Source organism: Protomyctophum bolini (genome assembly GCF_963924005.1).
Source record: "Protomyctophum bolini genome assembly, chromosome: 21".
Taxonomy (NCBI): Eukaryota; Metazoa; Chordata; class Actinopteri; order Myctophiformes; family Myctophidae; genus Protomyctophum; species Protomyctophum bolini.
Genome location: NC_137882.1, coordinates 7,825,675 through 7,833,174, shown reverse-complemented (window position 1 = coordinate 7,833,174; position 7,500 = coordinate 7,825,675).

Here is a 7,500-nt window from a genome sequence, read left to right as displayed (position 1 = left end):
TTAGCTCAGATGCCAGTGCTTCACATTAAGGCCTTGATGCCAGTACTCATTCAGGTACCTTTTCATTTCAAATAAGCTTCAAATCTCAAAAGTGTTCACGGCCCACCCATCTGACCACTTAACACGGCAGCCCAATATGCATGCACCTCTTGGTACCGCAGTACCTCAAAGGCCCTTAAAACAAGGCTCCAGACTTCCCAAAACAAACTGCTCAGGCTACTACTTTTCTTCACTCTCCTACCCATTTTCATAGGCTGGAATGGATTAAGGTTGACGACAGAGTACAGCATCTTGCAATGGGTCTGGTGACTGGTCTACAAGATTCGCTACAGCCGTGCTTTTCTCTCAGAGCGCAGCAGACTCTGTGGCTAGGCTTGGGACATTTGTGGTCATCTGTCATTGAAAAAATATATTCTTTTCAGTGTAACTGTTGTATAATGGCAATATTACACTCAAGGGTGATGGAGGAGTTCCGAAAGGTATCGCAGAAGTGCATTAATGATGATAAAGAACACTATCGAGTGTGTATTGTGTAATATTGCTTAATTGAAGACTGATGAGAACCGTTTTTGGAACCAGGTCTGGTTCCGAGTTCCAACCCTATAGGCTATATGCACAACTTCTTCCACTTGTCCTGTCATCACTGTGAAGCCTGTAAACTCAGCATTTCAGAACTTACTTCTTTGTAATAATGTCCATTTTATTATATAAAATTATAACGCATGCACACACACACACACACACACACACACACACACACACACACACACACACACACACACACACACACACACACACACACACACACACACACACACACACACACACACACACACACACACACACACACACACACACACACACACACACACACACACACACACACACACACACACACGCAAGCACAGTGTCTCTCTCTCTCTCTCTCTCTCCACCTCCCTCTCTCTCAATGTCAGGTTTTCTCATTTCTATGGAAATGTTTGGTGATGTTTTCATATTTTCTTTGTCAGTATATATTATGCTCTCTCATGTGAAAGGTGAATTACAAATTGATGCTGACAAAGTAGATTTCCACTCCGGATTCTTGACGGTTTACTGTTACATATTAAACAGTTCTGAATCATTCTGTGAAAATATGAGAACATTTGGCAAAAATGGAAAGCCATTCAGCTAAAATATAAAAACATTCAGAAACCAATTCTGCAAACCTTTTGGCAAAATAGCTCAAAATTCTGCAAACTTATTGCAAGGAATGCATACGACCAATCCATTGAACTATAGAGGAAATGGAACGGGCATGCCTGGTAGTGTTACTGCCTTGCTCAATCCAATGAAATAGAGAGGGAATGGTACCCACAACCATGGTAGTGTTACTTTCTGTATCATAGGAACTTCTACCCAGTAAACTCTGGGGCAAAATACTTATGACAGGTGCCACCGTGCCAAACTTAGAATTATACGATTTTTACCCATATGAGCATAAATGAATTATTTGCTTTCCAGTGACACAGCAGCTGTGCAGCTCATCCATTTGCACGATGAATATCTGTCATTAGTGATCATCTGTGATTTGCAAGATTGCAGTATTTTGATTAGACACAGCACTCTATAATTAATGTACAGACTAATAGCTAGTAAATATACGTTTATAGTTCACCTTTGTGTTGTGTCTCCATAGGGAATGCAGTCTTGGCACAGACGGTTATCAACAACTCAAACAAAGGCAAGAGAAGATCACATAAACGTGACTTTACTATTGGTGAATGACATAGCATAACAGAACAGTTTATACACAAAACAGAACCTATCTGACACTAACTTAGGATCCAGCAGCACTAAACAAGCACACAGAGAGGATTTAAATAGTCACTGGAGATCATCACCCAACCAGGCTCAGCTGGTACCCACAGGTGATGGCACTCAGGGCACTCAGTCAGAGGAGCAGGACATGGGAGGGCAAACAGGGAGGGGCTGATCAAGGCTGTGACCATGACAGCACTATATATATATATTTTTTTTTAAGTTTTGTAACCCATTTTTCACCCAATTATCTAATGTGATCCTCTACACACCCTCCGCCAACCTGGGGAGAGCAACGGACTTGAACTCATGCTTCCTTCAGGAGTGTCCAAGTCACTCCTTTACACCTGACTGGGGGAGTTTTCCTGGTTGGACGTAGCGCGTGGAAGGAACACGTTCCTTTCCCCCTCCATCAGGCACCCCGCCTGGCCAGGGGGAGGAAGTTTAGAGACCAGGATTACTGCATGTTTTTGTGAGGGTACTTACTTTAGGGGACACGGGGAGAACATGCAAACTCCACACAGAGAGGCGCCCACAGCGCCCCGAGTGGGAATCGAACAAGTCCATAGACTTGGCTGCCATTTGATTTACATCAAGTGCTCTAAACAAACATATTGGATTTGGCTGCCATATTATGATGTAATTTCCAAAAGCCATACATTGGAGGGGCTAGCAGCCTGGCAGCCCTCAAAAAAAAAGCAAAATTGCTAGTGCAGTTTAGTTAGAACAGTGGCATGGAGCGAGGCATTATACAAATTAATTATACTAAAGGTGTGTAAATGATTGATTCTAGAATGCATCGCTAGTCCGCTGTGCAGGATATTCTACACTGATGCAGTATGGCGACGTGACATCATCGATCATAGACGATCCATTTATTTTATTTTATCTAACCTCACTGGGGAGAGTGATTATGAATACATCACAGCGATATTGAAATAAAAAAAGAAAGCTGTTCAATATGTAACTGTATTTTGTTTGTTTACGGGTCCCTCTTGAAAATGCTGCATCTCAAGGGGATGTCCCTTCAATACAAATATGAAATGTGTAACCCACTGTTTGAGAACCACTGACTGTATTAACTGATGAAAAATGTGCAGCGTTGTGTAGTAATACAGAAAGGTGAGATACGGTACATCCAGATGCATCGTAGAATTGAATCATTAAAGGGATATTTCACTTTCAAAAACACTTTTGTCTACTCAGGCTAATGTGATGAACACCCCGGGCAGTTTTTAAGTTGCTTGATTCAGTAATTAGATATTTTATGTTAATTTTACCTGCCCCCCCCCCCCCACCCCCTTCCTATACAAGCCCATTATAACGTCAAACTCCATTTTAACCATGATAGATTCTGATAGACTGATGGGCCGCAGGTGCGCGTGCAGCCATGCACAAACAGGCTCTGCTGCCGTGATCATGAGCGCACCTCCCGTTCTTACGACAGCGAATGTAGGTGTGGTTTGAATTGCTATTATTCTTCATCACACACAACAGAAACCAAGGATTATATATTTCAAGGGCGAGAGATCACAATACAAATCCTAATCATTCTTCCTCCACACTGGGAGAAAAACAGCATCTGAAAGTTTGATGGTGCAGTGATAACTTTTCCATTGCATCTGATGAGAGGCAGCTGGGTTCTTGTGTGGCCGGCCTGCGCGTGCATGCTGGTGCCTTTGTTTCGGTGTATCTAAGGCATCTATAGGAAGATCGATTGCCGGACTTTTACTTGTAAAGGAGTGTTTCTACATTGCAGTATTGATACTTTTACTTAAGTAAAGAGTGCGAGTACTTCCTCCACCCCTGAAGTGGAACATAATCGAATTGAATCGTGAGGCTATGCCGGAGCCGGGCAGTCCCAGATGTCAGGCCACCCTGCCACGCCTGCTGATTGGTCAAATGGCACTTTCACTTCCTCATTTACTGACAAGCCTTCCTGCCTTCCTGCCTGCCTGCCTGCCTGCCTGCCTGCCTGCCTGTCTGTCTGCCTGCCTGCTTGCCTGCCTGCCTGCCTGCCTGCCTGACTGCCTGCCTGCCTGCCTGCCTGCCTGCCTGCCTGCCTGCCTGCCTGCCAGCCTGTCTGTCTGTCTGCCTGTCTGTCTGCTCATTGTAAACAGACCTGCATAACAAGAGCTTATAACAACTACATTGGATCCGCTGGAACACCGTTTCTTTCTTATTTTTCTTTACTGAAGTGAAAAGTAACCATTTTGGAGTCGGGATATACAAGGTTTCCGTCTGCTGCAGTGACTCAATAGTGCATCATCATCAGAGCAAAGAAACAGACAGGGTCGTTTAGATCAAATGACATTTAGTTACAGTTTATTCATTGTCATCCTGTCTGGAGTAGGCTCCAGACAGGTACACAGTGAACTCTGGTCCAGTGTTAGCGTGTTTGGAACAACATAATATATTACCGGTTAAGGATCATGGGACGATGTCACGAATATATGTTTGTTTTTACGTGCGGATACCCCGTCCAGGACATGCTTCAGACGCGCCTCCTCAGGAGACTTGGCTCAGATCTGAACCCATTTTGATTTGGCGTTAGGAACCCTAATTGTGACCGCATGCCCTTGCTGACATCGACCCCCAGGCAGGGTTCGAACCCACAACCTTCCTTATGAAGGATATATGCTCTAACTAACTACTACAGTAGGGCGGCCCCCTGGACGATGTCACGAATACTGTGGCCAAAATAACTATACCATACCTGCCATTATGTGAACCAGGACCTACCCAAGGCGCTTTACAGAGATTAGGCATTACCTTCACCCATTTACACACACTTTCACACACAGATGCCGGAGGAAACCATGCATGGCACCAACCTACACATCGGGAGCAATTCAGAGTCTTGCTCAAGGACACTTCAACACCAACTCTGGGTGAGCCCGGTTTTGAACTGGGAACCATCCAGACACTCTACCCCTGAGCCACTGCCGAATGATGGAGCTTACGCAAAAACAAATTTCACCCACTTCTTAACACCTGTAAAGCAATGATGTGACAATATGATAAAGTGTCTCTCTCTCTCAGAGAGAGAGAGAGAGAGAGAGAGAGAGAGAGAGGTGAGATCAGCAGAAGCTTGAATTTGGTGTCTCTCACCTCCGACTGCGTTTAATCTCTCTGGCAGTTCGATACAATGCTGTGGATGAATCTGATCAGCGTCATCTCAGCACTTCTACTGCAAGACCCCTCCTACCAGCTGTCAATCACACACCCTGAGGAAATAGGATGGAGAGGAGAGGAGAAGAGAAGAGAAGAGAAGAGAAGAGAAGAGAAGAGAAGAGTCAGAGGGGGATCTCTGAACGACAGGTGCCGCACACTGTCATGAACTTGCATGAAATGTTGTTCTGTTTCGGGCTTTCTGTTTCGGAGGTCGTTAGACCTTCATCATTGTCCATCCTGATATCCTCCTGATATCATCCTGACATTGTCCATCCTGATAACTGTATGTATGCACTTTGTCATCAACCTTTCGAGGTGTGCATCAGTCTTTAAAAAAAACAGGGTGTCCAGGGGACTAATGGTAACTGGAGGCTGGATCCTGCGGTCTTGTTGTTACAAAAGGTATTTTATCTCGACTCCAAGTCTTCTTAACAATAGATAAATGTCCCTCCTTTCAAAAAGCTATACACATAAAACATATCTACAAGAGAACCATTATTTAGAACTAGCAGTGACATTAATATGCAGTTGCACACCTCCAACGCCAGATGGCGACCTTTTCCCAGGATATGAAGCCACTGATGGACGCTGCAGTCTAAACACACAAACACACACACACACACACACACACACACACACACACACACACACACACATCCCATTGAAAAAAAAGAAGAAATCATGTCAGTTGATGACGTCATTGCCTCAAGCAGTAAAAGCTCAATGGTGAAATGTTTCAACAAAGGAATGATGCACTGTTCTCAGAGAGGGTTCTGGGTCCCCCCCGCGGCCCTTCAGAGGGTTCCAGGGGGTCACCAGCAGTCCATGAGAGGGTTTCAGGGGGTCCCCATCAAAATGAGCTAATTATAGCCTCAAATTCTGTTGAACCCATAAAGTCCTGAGGCCGGTTCAACATATCTTCTAAATCAGTCATTCTCAAACATTTGTATGTGCAGTAAAGCTGTCAAATAATTTTAGTGGAGTAAAAAAGTATACATTTGGATCTGAGATGTAGTGTGGCTGTGTGGAGTAGTATCACAAAATGGAACTACTGAAGAATGTACATCGAAATTGTACTTAAAGAACAGTACTTGAGTAAATCAATATTTTCTATGAAACCTTCCAGATGTCTGGTCACCAAAGGCAGCAAGGTCAAAGCACACACACACACACACACACACACACACACGCGTGCGCGCACACGCACTCGCACACACACACACACACACACACACAGGTTGACCAGTCATTTTTCGTTTGGGTTGGCTAGGAGTAGGCTACTGTCCACTCCAGGGAGCTAATTACTCAGCAGCAGGTAGCCGTAGGTGTGTGTGTGTGTGTGTGTGTGTGTGTGTGTGTGTGTGTGTGTGGGGGGTCACGGGGGGGGGGTTTGCAAAATGTGTTGACGTCAGCGAGTGTGTGCGTATCTCTCTCTCTCTCTCTCTCTCTCTCGGGAACCTTACCTATAGCGTCATTCATTATGGGGATCAATTTAAATAGAGTCGACACTCCGAGAGAAGTATTCCCCGGGCCCTCTGTGTCTCGACGCGCGTGCACACGCGTGCACACGCCTACACACGCACACACACGCGCACACACTGCATGACTGGAATGCAGGATGCCATGCCCTGCACACTCACTCTCTCTCACACACGTGCATGCACACACACACACACACACACACACACACACACACACACACAGGACTCAAATGTCTGAAATGACAAAATTAACATTTATGTTATAGATCATGAAGCCTGTTTGTGTGCATTCTGCATTGACTAACTGAGGTTTTATAAATGCCCTCCCCCTTCCTCCATCCATCCATCCATCCATCCATTTCAGACATTAAAGGCTATAAGGTCATTGGGATTCAAAGTTAACTGTTCTGGAGCCCGGATTTGCAGGTGTCCATCACCCGTTTGGTCAATGGTGCCCCAGTTTTCCGTTTTAGTGCCCAGTTTTCCCTGCTGTGCCCACCCTGTTTTCATGCTGCCCAGATTTACCATGAGTGAATTAAGTCAGCAATGTTTAGGTCAGTGGTTCACCAGTTCTCAAAGTATAGGGTCCCACACGGAAAGGACTTATATGAAACTTATATGTTCATATATGTCTAACATATATGTAACATATAAGTCCTTTCCGTGTGGGGGGTCTCTATAGGGAGTCGACCCCCATGCCCGCCAAACTTTATCAGTGAAGCCACAGCAAGCTTATATTTTGCCATCAAAATATTACGTGGGGTGCATTGATAGGCTATATACTGTACATTCACATGTATCATGAATTAAACTAATTCCGGAAATCATAGCAGACGCACAGACTGTAGACAGCCTGCCTGCAGCAGCTTATTAGCGCATTATGGTTAATTAGGCTATAGTAACTTACCCAGTTCTGCAAGCCTGCAAAGGATGATTGTCTTGCTTACAGTCACAGAGAGCATGCGTGTTATATGAACTTTTGGCCCAAAGCCTTGTGTTTGCAATTACATTCCATCCGTGGACCGTTCCACTTCCACGTTGTTTT